Consider the following 18,973-nt stretch of genomic DNA (forward strand, 5'->3'; position numbering starts at 1 on the left):
ACTACACAACTACATGGAAACTAAACAATCTGCTCCTGAATGACTACTGGATAAATAATGAAATGAAGGCAGAAATAAAGATGTTCTTCGAAACCAATGAGAATGAAGACACAATGTGTCAGAATCTCTGGGACACATTTAAAGCAGTGTGTATAGGGAAATTTACAGCACTAAATGCCCACATGAGAAGTGAGAAAATATCTAAAATTGACACCCTAACATCATGATTAAAAGAATTAGAGTAGGAAAATCAAACAAATTCAAAAACTAGCTGAGGATGAGCAATAACTAACATCAGAACAGAAGTGAAGGAGATGCAGACACATAAAAAAAATCCTCAAAAAAATCAATAAATCCAGGAGCTGGTTTTTTGAAAAGATCAACAAAATAGATAGACTGCTAGCCAGACTAATAAAAAAGAGAGAAGAGTCAAATAGATGCAATAAAAAAAGGTTACAGGGGCTATCACCACCGATCTCAAAGAAATACAAACTACCATCAGAGATTACTACAAACACCTCCATGCAAATAAACCAGTAAATCTAGAAGAAATAGATAAAATCCTGGACACTAAAACACTCCCAAGACTAAAGCAGAAAGAAGTCAAATTCCTGAATAGACCAACAACAATGTCTGAAATTGAGGCAGCAATGAATAGCCTACCAATGAAAAATGTCTAGGATCAGATGGGTCCACAGCAGAATTCTACCAGAGATGCAAAGGGAAGCTGGTACCATTTCTTCTGAAACTATTTCAAAACATACAAAAAGAAAGAATCCTTCCTAACTCATGTTATGAGACCAACAACATCATGATACCAAAACCTGGCAGTGACACAAATGAAAAAGAAAATTTCAGGTCCATATCCCTGATAAATATTGATGTGAAAATCCTCAATAAAATCTAGCAAACTGAATCCAACAGAACATCAAAAAGCTTATCAATTACGATCAAGTCAGCTTCATCCCTGGGATGAAAGCCTGGTTTAACATGTGCAAATCTATAAACCTAATTCATTACAAAAACAGAACCACAGACAGAAACCACATGATAATAGATGCAGAGAAGGCCTTCAACAAAATTCAACAGTCCTTTATGCTAAAAACTCTCAATAAACTAGGTATCAATGGAACATGTCTCAAAATAATAAGAGCTATCTATGACAAACCCACAGCTAATACCATACTGAATGGCAAAAACTGGAAGCATTTCCTTTAAAAATTGGCACAAGACAAGGATGCCCTCTCTAACCACTCCTATTTAACATAGTCTTGGAAGTTCTGGCCAGGGCAATCAGGCAAGAAAAAGAAATAAAGGGTATTCAATTAGGAAAAGAGGAAGTCAAATTGTCTCTATTTGCAGATGACATGATTGTGTATTTAGAAGACCCCATTGTCTCAGCCCAAAATCTCAAATTGTTAAGCACAGCCAAATCATAAGTGAACTCCCATTCACAATTGCAACAAAGCAAATAAAAGACCTAGGAATACAACTAACAAGGGATGTGAAGGACCTCTTCAAGAACTACAAATCACTGCTCAAGGAAACAAGAGAGGACACAAACAGATGGAAAACATTCCATGCTCATGGTTAGGAAGAATGAATGAATGAATATTGTGAACATGGCCATACTGCCCAAAGTAGTTTATAGATTTAATGCTATCCCCATCATTGAATTTCTTCACAGAATTGGAAAAAAACACCTTAAACTTCATAAGTTTAACCAAAAAAGAGCCCGTATAGCCAAGACAATTCTAAGAAAACAAAACAAAGCTGGAGGCATCATGCTACCTGACTTCAAACTATACTACAAAGCTACAGTAATCAAAAGAGCATGGTACTAGTACCAAAACAAAGATATAGACCAATAGAACAGAACAGAGGCCTCAGAAGTAATGCCACACATCTACAACTATCTGATCTTTGACAAATCTGACAAAAACAAGCAATGGAGAAAGGATTCCCTATTTAATAAATGGTGTTAAAAAAAAACTGGCTAGCCATATGTAGAAAGCTGAAACTGGATCCCTTCCTTAAACCTTATACAAAAATTAACTCCAGATGGATTAAAAATTTAAACATAAGACCTAACACCATAAAAACTCTAGAAGAAAACCTAGGCAATACCATTCAGGACATAGGCATGGGCAAGGACTTCATAACTAAAACACCAAAAGCAATGACAACAAAAGCCAAAATAGATAAATGGGATCTAATTAAATGTAAGAGCTTCTGCACAGCAAAAGAAACTATCATTATAGTGAACTGGCAACCAACAGAATGAGAAAAAAATTTTGCAATCTACCCATCTGACAAAGGGCTAATATCCAGAATCTACAAAGAACTTAAACAAATTTACAAGAAAAAAACAAACAACCCCATCAAAAAGTGGGCAAAGGATATGAACAGACGCTTTTCAAAAGAAGACATTTCTGCAGCCAACAAACATGAAACAAAGCTCATCATCATTGGTTATTAGAGAAATGCAAATCAAAACCACATTGAGATGCCATCTCACGCCAGTTAGAATGGCAATCATTAAAAAATCTGGAGACGACCGATGCTGGAGAGGATGTAGAGAAATAGGAACGCTTCTACACTGTTGGTGGGAGTGTAAATTAGCTCAACCATCGTGGAAGACAGTGTGGTGATTCCTCAAGAATTTAGAAATAGAAATACCATTTGACTCAGCAATCCCATTACTGGGTATATACCCAAGAGATTATAAATCATTCTATTATGGAGACACATGCACATGTATGTTTATTGCAATGCTGTTCACAATAGCAAAGACTTGGAACCAACCCACATGCCCATTAACGATAGACTGGATAAAGAAAATGTGGCACATGTACACCATGGAATACTATGCAGCCATAAAAAAGGATGAGTTTATGTCCTCATGGATAAAGCTGGAAACCATCATTCTCACCAAATTGACAGAAGAACAGAAAACCAAACACTGCATGTTCTCACTCATAAGTGGGTGTTGAACAATGAGAACACAAGGACACAGGGAGGGGAATATCACACACTGGGACCTGTCAGGGGGTGAGAGGCTAGGGGAGGGATAGCAAGGTATTGGGGGCTAGGAAAGGGATAGCATTAGAAGAAATACCTAATGTAGATGACGGGGTGATGGATGCAGCAAACCACCATGGCATGTTTATACCTATGTAACAAACCTGCATGTTCTGCACATGTACCCCAGAACTTAAAGTATAATTAAAAAAAAAAAAATGTATTGGCTTTTGCATTATTCTTTTTGTTTGTTTTTTTTTTTTGTTTGCTTGTTTTTTTTTTTTTTTGCATTTCACTTTGGGAAGTTTCTGTTGCCATATCTTCAAGCTCATTAATTCTTTGGCTATGTCCATCTGCATGTCCATTTTCAATCTTGCTTTTAACACAGGAGAGACATTAAATCAGCATACAAAGAGAGTAGAGTTTTGACATCATATTTAAATCTAGAACTGTGCATTGTTAAGACGGAATTTAGTTTGGGAAATCTAATATTAGAATAAGGAGACTCAAAAGAACTACTCATTCTGCCTTAGATTGAGCAAGAAAGTTAAAATTATAACACTCTGAAAAGAAAAAATTAAAGGTTCAAATAAAGCAGACTCCATGGTGGCAGCACCATGTTTTACTGGATGGGACACACATTTCACATTTCCTGGGATATAGAGAAAATAGTCGAATGTTAAAAAAACATGCATTTGGCTCTACGCCACAATCAGAAACTTGGCCATTAATGAAAAACAGTGGGGATGGTGAATCCTTATCACAACCCACTAACACTGATAAGAATTGCTAACTTTCTTTCAATAGAAAAGAAAGCTGCTTTAGGTTCTGATTAAACATGGCTTTTAAATATGTTTTCAGAAAAGACAATGATACAGATCTTTTAAAAGAGCCTGGTTTGCAAGTGATCTGGAAGTCTTGCATTCACTGTTGGCAAGGATATCAGTTGTATGCAGATTCAGGAATTCAGTCGGTGGACATTTATCAGCTAAATATCTCATGATAGAAAAAAACAAAACACTTTGTATTAAAGAGAAAAACATCCTTTTATAACTAGAAAAGGAGCAAGAGGATTTTTAGTATACATATGTCTTTAAAATTTACCTGAAATCGAGTTTGAGACCAGCCTGGCCAACATGTCACAACCTTGTCTCTACTGAAAATATGAAAATTAGCCAGAAATGGTGTTAGGTTCCTATAATCCCAGCTACTTGGGAGACTGAGGCAGGAGAATCGCTTGAACTCAGGAGGCAGAGGTTGCAGTGAACCGAGATCACCCAACTGCACTCCAGCCTGGGTGACAGATCAAGACTCTGTCTCAAAAAAATATATACCTGAAATCTATATTTCGTTATCACTTTTTAAGGCTACAATGTGAAATGATAGATAGAAATGGATAATTTTATGGTTAGAAAAGTAAAAAAGTTTATGGTCATTAAAAATCTCTCAGGTAAAGCAGAAGCTGAATAACTAAGCTAAGAATATAAATTTAAGCTATCTATATGTCTCAAAGCCCTAATCAAACTAAAATAACTTGGGATGGTATGTTCTCCTCAAGCTAGAGAAAGAACCAAGTCATAAATAAGCCAAAATTGTTAACAGCTATGAGTTACTACAAAAAGTAAAATTTAAAAAACAGTGGCCAGGTGGGGTGGCTTATACCTGTAATCTCGGGGCTCTGGGATGCCAAGGTGGGAGAGTCACTTGAGGTCAGGAATTCAAAACCAGCCTGGGTAACATAGTAAGATCCCATCTCTAAAAATTTTTTAAAATTACCTGAACGTGGTGCTGCCTGCTTGTAATCACGTCTACTCAATGCTGAGGTAGGAGGATTCCTTGAGCTCAGGAGTTTCAGGTTACAGTGAGCTATGATCATGACACTGCACTCCAGCCTGGATGACAGAGTGAGACCCCTTCTCTAAAAAAAAACTTTTTTAAAAGGTAGACAATTTGTACTTGTATATAAGACTAATTTTCTTCTCTCTACTAGATAAATATCATTAACAAGCAAACTTTATTTATTTTTTTTTTTTTGAGATAAAGTCTTACTCTGTCACCCAGGCTGGAGTGCAGTGGTGAAATCTCGGCTCACTGCAAACTCCGCCTCCTGGGTTCAAGTGATTCTTCTGCCTCAGCCTCCCAAGTAGCTGGGACCACAGGTGTGCACCACCACGCCCAGTTAATTTTTGTATTTTTAGTAGAGACAGAGTTTCACCATGTTGGCCAGGATGGTCTCGATCTCTTGACCTCGTGATCCGCCCACCTCGGCCTCCCAAAGTGCTGGGATTACAGGCTTGAGCCACTGCTCCTGGTCACAAGCAAACATTTTTTATCTTTCAAAAGCAAATTAAAGTCTCTATCAGTATCTTTCTCTAGCCCATTTCTCTGGAAAACTCCCAGAAAGAGTGATCTCTACCTGCCATCTCCACTCCTCCTCTCATTCTCTCAATGCCACTATTTCCATAAATAGCTCTTATCAAAGTTGTCAACAATTTTAGTGTTGTTGAATCCAATGGTCAGTCCTCAATCATCCAACCTATTCTACTCAATCTCTCAGTCCTCATGCAACACTTTCTTCACTTGGTTTTCAGGATGCTACAGTTTCTGATTTTCCTCCTCCATCACCATCTACTCCTCAGAAATATTATCTGGTTCGTCCTCATCTTTCTGACAGTGGTATCAGGAGCTCAGTCTTAGAATCTCATCTTTCTCTATTTATATTTGCTTTCCAGATGATCTCACTCAGCCTCATTTCTATCCTCACAACTCCCAACTGAAATTTCTCCAGCCCTGTTCACTCACCAGAACTGCGTATCTATAGCTCGTTTTGGACAGCAATAGACATTTCAAAGTTAACATGAACAACACCAAACGCTTGATTTCACCACTACCCTCCTCTGCCCCTGGAAAAAAAGGATTGCTCATTCCATAGGCTTCCTCTTCTCGCTAAATGACAGTTTCATTCTCCAAGATTCTCAGGGCGAGCATCTTGGTCATTATTGACTTCTTTCTTTATCTAATATCACAGAAATACGTAAGAAATTCCCATAAGCTTATCTTCAAACTGTATGTAGATTACAACATCCTTTCTCCAGCACCTCCATTACTATACTAATCCGATCCATGACGATCGAGGGGAACTGCCATAGTCTCCTCTCAGGTCTGGCTCCCACCTCCCACCTTTGCTTCCCTGTATTGGATTCTTCTCCCAGCAGCTGGAATGATCCTTCTGAAAAGTAACTTAGAGCATATTACTTCTCATTATTAAATATAAGGTCTCACTGTGAATAAAACTAAAGTCTTTAGCAGGGCCTAGAAGACCCTCCACCACCTTGCCCTTATCTCGCCTCTACCATTTTCCCCTTCACTCACTTCATTGTCACACAGGCCTCCTTGCTGTTTCTCAAACAAACCAAGTGCACTTCTACCCCAGGACTTGTACCCTTGCTGGTCCCTCCGCCTGGAAATTGCTGCTCCGCAAACCCACAGGACTCTTCTCCCTCACTTGCTTCAGGTCCCCGTTGAAATGCCACTGATACGGTTTGCCTCTGCGTCCTCACCCAAATCTCATGTTGGATTGTAATTCCCAACGTTGGGGGGAAAACCTGGTTGGAGGTGATTGGATCGTGGGGGCAGATTTCCTCCATGCTGTTCTCATAACAGTGAGTGAGAGTTCTTACGAGATCTGATGGTTTCAAGGTGTGTGGTACTTCCCCCACTTGCTCTCTATCTCCTGCCACCATGTGAAGAAGGTGCCTGCTTCCCCTTCACCTTCTGCCATAATTGTAAATTTCCTGAGACCTCTTCCTATTAAGTCTAGACAACTGTAGGCAATTAAACTTCTTTTCTTCATAAATAAATTACCCAGTCTCAGGTAATTCATTTAAGCAGTGCAAAAATGCATGAATATAGCCACCTTATCATAAAAGCCTTCCTCTACTACTCTAAAAAATACATATTACACATTCACACATATAAACAGCTGTCATTGTCTCCTGACATTGCTTTTTATCGTAGTTATGACTGCTTTTTATGTTACCTATTTCTAATTTAAATTTAGTTGTCTATTTTCCCAACTAGAATGAAAACTCTGTGAGAGCAGGGACTTTGTCAATATCCCCAATGTCTAGAACTCTGCCTGTGACATAGTAAGTACAGAATACATTTTATAAATAAATGAACAAGCAGAGTAACTAGGAATGCTTATGCGCTCCAACCATAAACGCAAACTCAAGACGGCGAAGGAAATGTTTCCAAATGATTGCGATCTGAGGGGAAGTTTTTATTGGCCTTCCACACAATTTTTGCAATTTTAGGATATGAATGTGGAATCTTATGTCATGGGCCATCGACCTCAGGAAAAATTAAAATAAATTTCAGGCCACAAAGAAGCAGAAAGCAATAATTAAGGGCTAGAAAAAGGATTAGACAATTAGTCACCACTCGCTCTGCCAGAGTGGCTGGGAGCATAGTTCGGGAATGAGACAGATCTGGGTTTGAGTCGTCACTGCTGCGTACTACCTCTATTATCTTGAGCAAATTAGTTACTTGCATTCCCTGTCTCTGAGCTTTCTGATCTACAAAAAGTGTCTAAAATCTTCCAGAGTTGTTATAAGAATTCTGCTGGGTTTATTAACTTATTTTTAAATACATTTTAATACTATTACTCAATTAGCCATCAGTACATTTCATGAAATAACACAGCACTTATATACACACCTCCCCCAACAGAATAGTCTAACGGGTAAGGGCCTATTTACTGGCTTTATGAGATTCTTCACTCTCTGGTCAGGTAAGTGTGTCAGCAAAGGAATCTACACATGATTATCATTAAGGAATTCATCTATTCAAGGCATACTGAGAATTGCATAAAGACTTGTTGAGAAAAACTGAACCCACACTCAAATGAAATCTCTATTCAATGAAATATCCGTACCTGTTTGGAAGGAGTTTCCTGCATGCTTCCGATTTCCCGTTGCTAATAAGCAGGCAACAAGCCTTTGCAGTGAGACTAGGGGAGGGAGTGGTTTCCATGCTGGCTGGTTAGAGTTTCTCCCTTGCGAGTTCCATGATGTTCCGTATTACCTGATTGATCTGTGCTGGGCTTTTATTTGTTTTACTTTGCTTCAGTGCTTCTATATATTAATCTCATCTCTAGCTTATTCACTTGTTCAAAGTCTTCTCTAAACCTTAAGTCTACTTATTAATCCCAAGAATGGCTAAGTGATACAAAAGTTTGTAACAATCCTTTTCTCCTTTATTCATTCAAGAGATACGTAAAAAAAAAGTATAAAAAACTGTGACAGACCTGGTGCCAAGGTAACAGATAGCAAGATAAGCACAGTACCTGACCTCTGGGAGCTGGAGTCTAATGAAGAGCACAGACATTTAACACACCCAAACACACACACATACACAGGTGTGTGTGATAAGAACTATAATGAGTAAATTACACTGTTTCCAAGAAAGGCATCACACTCAGACTTAAAATACCAGGGAATTGAGGAGTTACATTCAAGGGAATATTTTTCAAGCCTTTTGACCATGACTTACACTAAGAAATATGATTTATATCCTATAATTATTTTCTATCTTGCTGGTAAATACTACTACATTGATTTAATGACCCTTTGATTAGTGATATCTCCAGTTTGAGAAACACTCATCTAAAACTAAAGATAAATATCAATTAGCCAGCTCTGGGGTAGAGTAGGGTAGCAGACACATGTTCCAGGCAAAAAACCATTATACACAAGGTCCCTGAAGTGAATGCACGTTAATTCCTTTTTTCTTACCCCTAGTGCGGTGATTATGATCAATTGGCGACCAGCTTCCATTTCCACTTCTTTCTAGGGTGTCTTCCTAAGCTGCAGAGACTGGAAAGTAAAAACTACATTTCCCATACCCCCTTGCAGCTGGGTTCTACACTGGAAATAGAAAGTTATCTGCAGTTGCAAGATGAAGAAGTTGGAACTGAGTCAGATGCAGCCTTACTGTAGATTCTAGGAAGTTATAGCTGGAGTTAAGGTCTTAAAGACATAGCTTCTACAAGATAGTGGCCAGGAGCTATGTTCTGCTGTCTAGTCACCACCTTTGGCTACTGAGAGGTAGTTGGGCCGTGCTGGCAGCAGCTTCCCAGCTGATATGGTTTGGCTGTGTCCACATCCAAATCTCATCTTGAATTGTAATCCCCATTATCCCCACATGTCTAGGGAGAGACCTGGTGGGAGGTGATTGGATCATGGGGGTGGTTCCCTCATGCTGTTCTCATGATAATGAGTTCTCACGAGATCTGATGGTTTTATAAGGGGCTCTTCCCTTCGCTCCTCACTCTTCTCTTTTCTGCCACTGTGATGAGGGTACTGTAAGTTTAGCTGAGAGAAAGGAGAATAAACCCAAAGTCAGGTAAGCAAGTTTTATTAACCTGCAGGGCTGCCCCTTAACAAGTAGAGGAGGCAGCCCTGAGCTTACAAAACAAGGGATTTATATGGGGTGAGAGGGGCATAAGGGAGTTTCAGGACTGAGATAATCTATCAGCTTGTAACAGGTACTTCTGTGGCCAGTTTTAAAAAAACAGGATTTTACAGGTATGTGTAAAACAGGAATTTACAAGTATGGATAACAAAGATTTGTTTTCCCTGTCCTCCCCGGGGCTGCCCAGATGGCTGTAATCAGGCTTTGCTTAATTGTAGCACTAGATAGGAGTTCAGGAATGCAGCTGCAGAGCAATCAGAGTTGGGGGGGATCAGCTGGTGTGGAGGGGATTTTCTGAGGCAGTTTGTCCCTAATATTCCAGCCTTTTCATAGGTAATAGCGGAGGGGCGCCTTTACCATCTGGCTGCTTCTTGCTGAATAGGGGCAACGTTTGTGGGGGCTAGATAGTAGGGACTGTCGTTCCTGGAGCTGTTGGTATTCTTGGAGCAGCGTCATATCTTGTATTGTCCCATGGGTGAAAGCTTTAATACAGTCCTGTAAAAACTGGGTGAGGGGCCAGATGCTGGGAGGAGGAAAAGGGTTATGGCAGGACCTAGGAGGGCCAGTAGCCAGGGTGCCCATGAGTTACAGAACCACTGGGGCCAGGTAGAATGACTGTCTTAAAATTTTTGTGCTTGGTCTTTGAGTTTTTTAACAGCATTTTGCACTAACCCAGATTCATTGAGGTAGAAACAGCACTGTTTATCTAAAAAGAGGCACAGACCTCCTTTTTAGCAGTGAGGAGATTTAGGCCTTTGTGGTTTTTAAGGGTGACTTTTGCTGAAGAGTCTAGTCGGTTTTGGAGGTGAAAAAGCCTGTTACTTCTTCTAGTGTCGATTGGAAGTCTTGGGAGAGTGACTGGAAATATGATAATAAGGTTCCTAGGCTTCTAGCTTTTAACCTGACACTAGTCATGACTCCAAGGGTTACTAATAAGGAAATGAACTGTATTGCGCTTTTATTTATTTATCTATTATACTTTAAGTTCTGGGGTACATGTGCAGAATGTACAGGTTTGTTACATAGGTATACATGTGCCATAGTGGTTTGCTGCATCCATCACCCTGTCATCTACATTAGGTGTTTCTCCTAATGCTATCCCTCTCCTACCCCACCACACCCTGCTATCCCTCCCCTAGTCCCTGACCCCCTGACAGGCCCCAGTGTGTGATGTTCCCCTTCCTGTGTCCTTGTGTTCTCATTGTTCAACACCCACTTATGAATGACCACATGTGGTGTTTGGTTTTCTGTTCTTGTGTCAGTTTGCTGAGAATGATTTTTTCCAGCTTTATCCATGTCCCTGCAAAGGACATGAACTCATCCTTTTTTATGACTGCATAGTATTCCATGGTGTACATGTGCCACATTTTCCCTGTCGAGTCTATCATTGATAGGCATTTGAGTTGGTTCCATGTCTTTGCTATTGTGAACAGTGCCATAATAAACATACTTGTTTGCATTTGGAGAGGGTTAGGGCCCCAGTGAGAGCTCTAAGTTTCGCCTTTTGGGAGGAGGTCCCTGTGGGTAGGGGATTAGCTTTAATTACTCAGTTGAGAGAGATGACTGCATACCCAGCGATTTCATGGGAGTTGACTGACTTGGAAGAGGAGCTATCTATAAATAACTGGTTGTTAGGACTGGGGGGAGGTTTAGGGGAGATATTAGGGAAATGAGGCTGTAGGTAATCAACAATTTCAGTGCAGTGGTGGGTGGGGGAGGAGGAAGATACTGGAAGTAGAGATGCAGCATTGAGGGGAGCACTTTTGCAGAGGCAGAACTCAGGGTGTTTTAAGAAAAGGTGAGGAGACAGTTGGATACAAGGAGAAAGTGTGCTTAGTGCTTGGGAGGAGAGGAGATTTTGTAGATTATGTGGGCTGTGGACTGTGGTGTCTTGACCGAATGTTAGTTTCTTGCTTTCTCAGGCTAGGGTGGTGGCTGCTGCTAGGGCTCTGAGGCAGGTCAGCCACCCTCCGGCAGTGTTGTCTAGTTTAGATAAGTAAGCTATGGGAGCAAAGAAAGGAGGACTTCCTTTTTGTTGGCCAAGGACACCAAAGGGCTATTTCATGGTTTTCGGCTGTATAGAGAATGAAGGGCTGAGAGATGTCAGGCAGAGATAGAGCAGGAGCAGTTAGGAGGGCAGCTTTAAGTTTGTGGAAGTTAGGGATCATGTTGTGAGAAGGATTTGGGGGCTCATTGAGATGGCCTTTAGCTGCTTCACAGGGCAGGGCGGACTAGGAGGGCAAAATTGGGAATTTATATTCTGAAGAAGCCTGCTAGCCCTAAGAAAGAAAGAATTTCACCTTTAGAGGTGGGAGGGTGGGGGGCAGCCTGTCTATCAGTGCTGCCCATGCTGGGGTTATGGCTCGGGCCCCGGGGGAGAGCTGGACTCCTAAGTATGTCACTGTTGGAGTGGAGAGTTGTCCTTTGGCGGGGGAAAGCCTATATCCTTTACTAGCAAGAAAGTTTAGAAGGGCAATAGTGTGAGTCTGAGAGTCCTTTAGAGAGGGGCTACAGAGGAGGAGGTCATCCACGTACTGGAGGAGCTGGCTAGGAGAGAGGTCTAGGGAGGTCAGGTCTTGAGCCACAGCTTGTCCGAAGAAATGAGAGCTATCTCTAAAGCCTTGGGGGAGGACTGTCAAAGTAAATTGTCATGACTGGAGGGTTTCAGGGTCAATCCATGTGAAAGCCAAAAGATTTTGGGAGTGAGGGTGAAGAGGAATGGTCTATTACAGTGTAATGGGTTGTGTCTGGAGGGATGAGGGAAAGGGGCATATAGGGGCTGGGAACTACCGGATGGATGGGAAGAACTGCCTGATTGATAGCCCGGAGATCTTGGACTAGCCAGTAGGAGCCATTGGCCTTTATGACAGGGAGTATGGGGATATCGTATGCAGAATGAGTCTGCCTGAGATGGCCTTGCCAAAAGGAGTCTGTTTACCATGGGTTGTAAGCCTTTTAGATGCGTTAATGAAATGGGATACTTAGAGACTTCAGGAAATTTGGAGGGGTCTTTTAGCTGGATTTTGATGGGATCATGGTGATCTGCTAGTGAAGGGGTAGTGGTATCCTACACTGTTGGATTAACAAGAGAAGAGGGGAGTGGATATTGCGTGGAGGGGTAGAGGACTGGCGTGGTGGCAGAGAGGAGTAGGAGAGAATCTGGTTGTGGGGAACAGAAGAAGGTGATGGAGCTTTGAATTTGGTAAGGAGGGCTCTGCCTAAGATGGGGGTTGGGCAACGAGGCGTGTTAAGGAAAGAGTGTGAGAAAACAGTGTCAAATAGGGAACAGGTAAAAGGTGTAGTAGTGCATGGGCACGAGATGAGTCAGTCAACGCCCACAGCTAAGACCTGAGGGGATGAGTGGGTCCGGAGAATGCAGGCAAAGCCAAGTAGGTGGCCGCGGTATTGATGAAAAAAAGAGATGGGCTTACCTAGTGGAGTTACCCTGGGCTTTGATGCCGTGGTGGCAGATGGGGCCGGGGGCCCTGGGCCTCCTCAGTCTTCAACGGCTAGGCCAAGGATCTGTGGGAGTGCAAGCGATTCTTCACCTTTCGTGTTGCTGAAGGGGTGGTGGCTCTGAGGTGCCGGCTTTGCTGTCTGACTGTTGAGAGGACAGTCAGACTTCCAGTGGCCTGTCTGCTGGCAGACGGCGTGGGCTTTTCAGTACTCGTGGGTTAGGACATGACCGCACCCAGCGGCCGCCTTTGCCTCACTTAAAACAATGCCTCGGAGGGCCACTGCTGTCGGGTCTTTTGTGCCCTTGGGTACTCTGGCTAGGCTGACGGATAGCCGCAGCTAGAAGCTGGTATTTAGCACTATCTCTTTGGGCTTTATCTAATTTACTTTGCTCATCCCTGTTATTGAAGACTTTGAAAGCCAGGGTAAAGGCCAGGTTAAAGAGGTCTTCTTGTGGGATTTGAGGGCCATCTTCAGCCTTTTTAAGTTTGCACTGGATGTCAGGGGCAGATTGGAAGATAAAATGGGTGTTAAGAACAATAGCTCCTTCTCGGGAGGCAGCATCAACGTGAGTATACTTTTGGAGAGCCTCTGTGAAGTGGGAAAGGAATTGGGCAAAATTTTCATCTGCTTTTTGGGAAATTTCTTTGAGTTTCTCAAAACTTACGGCCTTATGGGCAGCTTTGTTAAGGCCTGCGATAAGTCAGGGAATCATGTGGTTACAGGATGCCCGGCTGGGGTCTCTGGGTTGGTACCCCCAGGAAGGCTTTTCCCGGGGGACAGCAGTGGCTCCTACAAGCTTAGTAGGATCTTGCGGATGAAGATCGTCGGCATGTGCCTGGGCTGGGAACCACGTTCTTCTCTTCTGGAAGGAGGGTAGAAGACAGGATAATATAGAGATCATGCCAAGTGAGTTCGTAAGACTGGGTCAGATATATTTAAATTATATGATACAAGTATTAGGATCAGAGGAGAAGGACCCAAGATGTTTTTCAAGCTAGGAGAGATTGGAGAGGGAGAAGGGGATGTGGACACAGATGATTCCTTCAGCATTTGCTACCTCCCGGAGGGGAAACAAGGGAGCTTGTTGCTGGGCATGTTTGGCTTGGGAATGGGTAAGTGGGGGAGATGGGGAGGACTCAGAGTCAGAAGCAGGGTGGTTGGAGAGGGTGGAGGGAAGGGTAGGGCTGGAGCTGGGGCATATGATGATCATGCTACTCTGGTGGGGGACTGTGATGCTCTGGTGGGGGACTGTGGTGCTCTGGTGGGGAGGACAGCGGTACTCTGGTGGGGAATCATGATGCTCTGGTGGGGGACTGTGATGCTCTGGTGGTGGGACCGTGATGCTCTGGTGGTGGGACCGTGGTGCTCTGGTGGGGAATCATGATGCTCTGGTGGGGGTATCGTGATGCTCTGGTGGGGGAACTGTGATGCTCTGGTGGGGGAACTGTGATGCTCTGGTGGGGGAATCATGATGCTCTGGTGGGGGAATCATGATTCTCTGGTGGGGGAATTGTGATGCTCTGGTAGGGAACCGTGATGCTCTGGTGGGGGACTGTGATGTTCTGGTGGGGGACTGTGATGCTCTGGTGGGGAACCGTGATGCTCTGGTGGGGGACTGTGATGTTCTGGTGGGGGACTGTGATGCTCTGGTGGGGAGGACCATGGTACTCTGGTGGGGAATCATGATGCTCTGGTGAGGGAATCGTGATGCTCTGGTGGGGGAGCTGTGATGCTCTGGTGGGGGAGCTGTGATGCTCTGGTGGGGGAATCGTGAAGCTCTGGTGGGGGAACTGTGATGCTCTGGTGGGGGAACTGTGATGCTCTGGTGAGGGAATCGTGATGCTCTGGTGGGGGACCGTGATGCTCTGGTGGGGGACCGTGGTGCTCGGGGACCATGATGCTCTGGTGGGGGACCGTGGTGCTCTGGTGGGGGACTGTGATGTTCTGGTGGGGGACTATGATGCTCTGGTGGGGAACCGTGATGCTCTGGTGGGGGACTGTGATGTTCTGGTGGGGGACTGTGATGCTCTGGTGGGGAGGACCATGGTACTCTGGTGGGGAATCATGATGCTCTGGTGAGGGAATCGTGATGCTCTGGTGGGGGAGCTGTGATGCTCTGGTGGGGGAGCTGTGATGCTCTGGTGGGGGAATCGTGAAGCTCTGGTGGGGGAACTGTGATGCTCTGGTGGGGGAACTGTGATGCTCTGGTGAGGGAATCGTGATGCTCTGGTGGGGGACCGTGATGCTCTGGTGGGGGACCGTGGTGCTCGGGGACCATGATGCTCTGGTGGGGGACCGTGGTGCTCTGGTGGGGGGGACCATGGTGCTCTGGAGGGGGGACCGTGGCGCTCTGGTGGGGGAATCGTGATGCTCTGGTGGGGAATCGTGATGCTCTGGTGGGAGGACCGTGGTGCTCTGGTGGGGGACCATGATGCTCTGGTGGGGAATCGTGATGCTCTGGTGGGGGAACCGTGATGCTCTGGTGGGGAACCATGATGTTCTCATGGGGAATCGTGATGCTCTGGTGGGGGGACCGTGGTGGTCTGGTGGGGGACCGTGATGCTCTGGTGGGGGACCGTGATGCTCTGGTGGGGGAATTGTGATGCTCTGGTTGGGGAACCGTGATGCTCTGGTGGGGGGATCGTGATGCTCTGGGATCAAGGAGGAGGAAATTTGGCGGGGTCAAAGGAAGAAGAGTCATCGGCTGGGGCTGGGGAGAGTCAGGTGTGGAGTGAGTGAGGAGAATTTGGAAAGTAGAACAGGAACAGGACTGACAGAGGGAAGGATGACTATGGAGGGTGAAGAAAGCCTGAACATAAGGATTCTCAGACTATTTCCCATTGCAATGACAAAAGTTGTCTAAGTTTTAAAGTATATTGAAATTAAAAGTGCCATTTTTGGGCCATTGGGAGCGATTGTCTAATTTGTATTGAGGCCAAGCAGTATTACAGTAAAAAATAAGACTCTTAGGACGGACCTTTGAATGGAGGCTGAGACCATTGAGATTACGCAGGAGACACCCAAGAGGGGGACGTTTTGGAAGGGGTGGACTGAGAGACTCCCAGAGTGGATGGGGGAGCGAGGTAGAGGAAGAAGAGACTGTGGATGACAAGGATGGTGGGAGAGGGTGTCCCCTGTCCCACAGGCCTTGTCTGGAATAGAGGAAGTAGGCACCAAGTCAGGCATCCCTGAAACAGAGGAACCAGAGACCTGGGGGCCAGAGGGGAAGCCCTTGGCTCAGCGCTGGGTCTTTCGGGGAGGCAGAGATGGTCAAAGGTTCCAGGTAAATGGCAAGAATCTCTCTTACTCACCATGGCCGAGGCTCTGATGGTGGATGAGGTCACCAGCAATGGGAGAGTCTGGGAGATTCTCAGCAGGTCTTCCACAGGTTGGAGAAGGGGAGGATGGCTTGGAGAGAAGTGATAAAAGAGGGAGGGAGGGAGGGGGAGAGAGAGAAAGAGCGCACACAAAAGAGAGTGCTGGCACCAGCCCTCTAAGGGCACCTGCTAGAGCCTACCCCATCCCCGGTTTAGGCACCAATATGTAAGTTTAGCCGAGAGAAAGGAGACTAGACCCAAAGTGAGGTGAACAAGTTTTATTAACCTGCAGGGTTGCCCCATAACAATCAGAGGAGGCAGCCCCAGATTACAAAATAAGGGGTTATATGGGGTGAGAGGGGCATAAGGGAGTTTCAGGACTGAGATAGTCTATCAACTTGTAACAGGCACAGAGATAGTTTGTTAACTTGTGACAGACTTAACATCATCATGTGACTTTTGTGGTGGCAGTTTTTAAAAAACAGGATTTTACAGGTATGTGTAAATCAGCAATTACATTTGTTTTCCCTGTCCTTCCCTGAGCTGTCCAGATGGCTGTAATCAGTCTTTGCTTAACTGGAGTACCTAAATAGGGATTCAGGAGTGTAGCTGCAGAGCAATCAGAGTTGAGGGGGGACGGCACAGTCAGCTTGCATGGGGGAGATTTTCTTTTTTTTATTGCATTTTAGGTTTTGGGGTACATGTAAGAACATGCAAGATTGTTGCATAGGTACACACATGGCAGTGTGATTTGCTGCCTTCCTCCCTTTCACCTATATCTGGCATTTCTCCCCATGCTATCTCTCCCCAACTCCCCACCCCCCGCTGTCCCTCCCCTATTTGCCCCCAACAGACCCCAGTGTGTAGTGCTCCCCTCCCTGTGTCCATGTGTTCTCATTGTTCAACACCCGCCTATAAGTGAGAACATGCGGTGTTTGATTTTGTGTTCTTGTGTCAGTTTGCTGAGAATGATGGTTTCCAGGTTCATCCATGTCCCTACAAAGGACGTGAACTCATCATTTTTGATGGCTGCATAATATTCCATAGTGTATATGTGCCACATTTTCCTTGTCCAGTCTATCATCGATGGGCATTTGGGTTGATTCCAGGTCTTTGCTATTGTAAACTGTGCAGCAATGAACATTCGTGTGCATGTGTCCTTGTAGTAGAACGATTTATAATCCTTTGGATATATACCCAGTAATGGGATTGCTGGGTCAAATGGAATTTCTATTTCTAGGTCCTTGAGGAATCGCCACACTGTCTTCCACAATGGTTGAACTAATTTACACTCCCACTAACTGTGTAAAAGTGTTCCTATTTCTCCACATCCTCTCCAGCATCTGTTGTCATGGAGGGGGTTTTCTAAGGTAGCTTGTCCCTAACAGGTACTTGGTTCCCCTTTAACTTCCACTATAATTGTAAGTTGCCTGAGTTCTCCCCAGTCATGTGGAACTGACAGTAAATTAATTATCTCTCCTTTATAGATTACTCAGTCTTGAGGATATCTTTATAGCAGCGTGAGAATGGACTAATACGCTGGCCCTCTGATTATGGCAAGATATTTTTAAACTTAATGGTGGCCTCTGATTCCTGCTCCCTTCCAATGATTTTATAAGCACCCAATTCCCTGCATTTGATCCCTTTCTTCTGAAAAAAAAAAAAAAATACTTATGCTGTGTCTTGCGTCAGTTTTCCTGGAAGCAGACTCTGAGATGAAGATTTATGTGCCAATGATTGATTAAGGAAGTGCCTCCAGGAAAAACCACTCAGGAGATGAGGGGAAGTGGGACTAGGAAAGGGAAAAGTGAGGGTGCAATTTTAGGCATAGTTCCATCTCAGCCAGATCCCTCAGAAATGCTCTGGAGGGGAAATTACAGCTCAGAGGTGGTCTTAAATTGAGGCAAGACAGCTGGGCTTTCAAATCCTCACACCGTCTGTCACTAGCTATAAACCATACTGTGGGGAGCAGGAGATGCCCTGTGCTTTCAGACAAAGTAGCCTGAGGAAACTGAGGGCAGTCCTCTGGTAGGTGTGGGTGGTTAAAAGCAAAGACCCACAGAAAATGGGGGAAGGACATACAGAAATATTAAAAGTGATCTGTGGGGACTGAGGAGGAACATGGAGAACAGGGTCTTTTGCTACCAGGTGATTTCTGTTATTTGCGCTCAAACCTTAACAGATACAATCAGCAATAGAAGTTCACAAGTTATTGGTTACTCATTTATGCTCATTGACATGTAGGTTATAATTACATGTACTAATAATCAAATATGTTTCCAAAATGGCCATGATATATGTCATTATCATTAAGTAAAGGCCTAGATTCAGCACTTTGGGCTTTGCTTTTTTTTTTTTTTTTTTTAACCACATACATAGGATTTTGCTGAAATGTATTGGCATCTTTTTTTCATATTCATAGATATATAGCAAGAAAAAAAACAAGACAATAAAAAATTGACATTGGCAGTTATTAAGGGATCTAGGCATCCTATCACATAATGGAAGGAGGTAGTTATACGAATCTCAGACGCCAACTTGCCAAGCAGATATGCTACTAGGTCCCCTGTGGTTTCCCCTGTGAATGTGTAAACAAGTGTTTCTTTCAAATAAGAAAGCAGAATTATTTTATTTTCTGTTTCTTTCAGAATCTAGCGAGAACCTACTGTTACATAATACACTTATTTCTTCCAGAACGCTTT

This window comes from Aotus nancymaae, unplaced genomic scaffold (assembly GCF_030222135.1).
Source record: "Aotus nancymaae isolate 86718 unplaced genomic scaffold, 86718_ANA_hifiasm-v0.15.2.pri h1tg000062l, whole genome shotgun sequence".
Lineage (NCBI taxonomy): Eukaryota > Metazoa > Chordata > Mammalia > Primates > Aotidae > Aotus > Aotus nancymaae.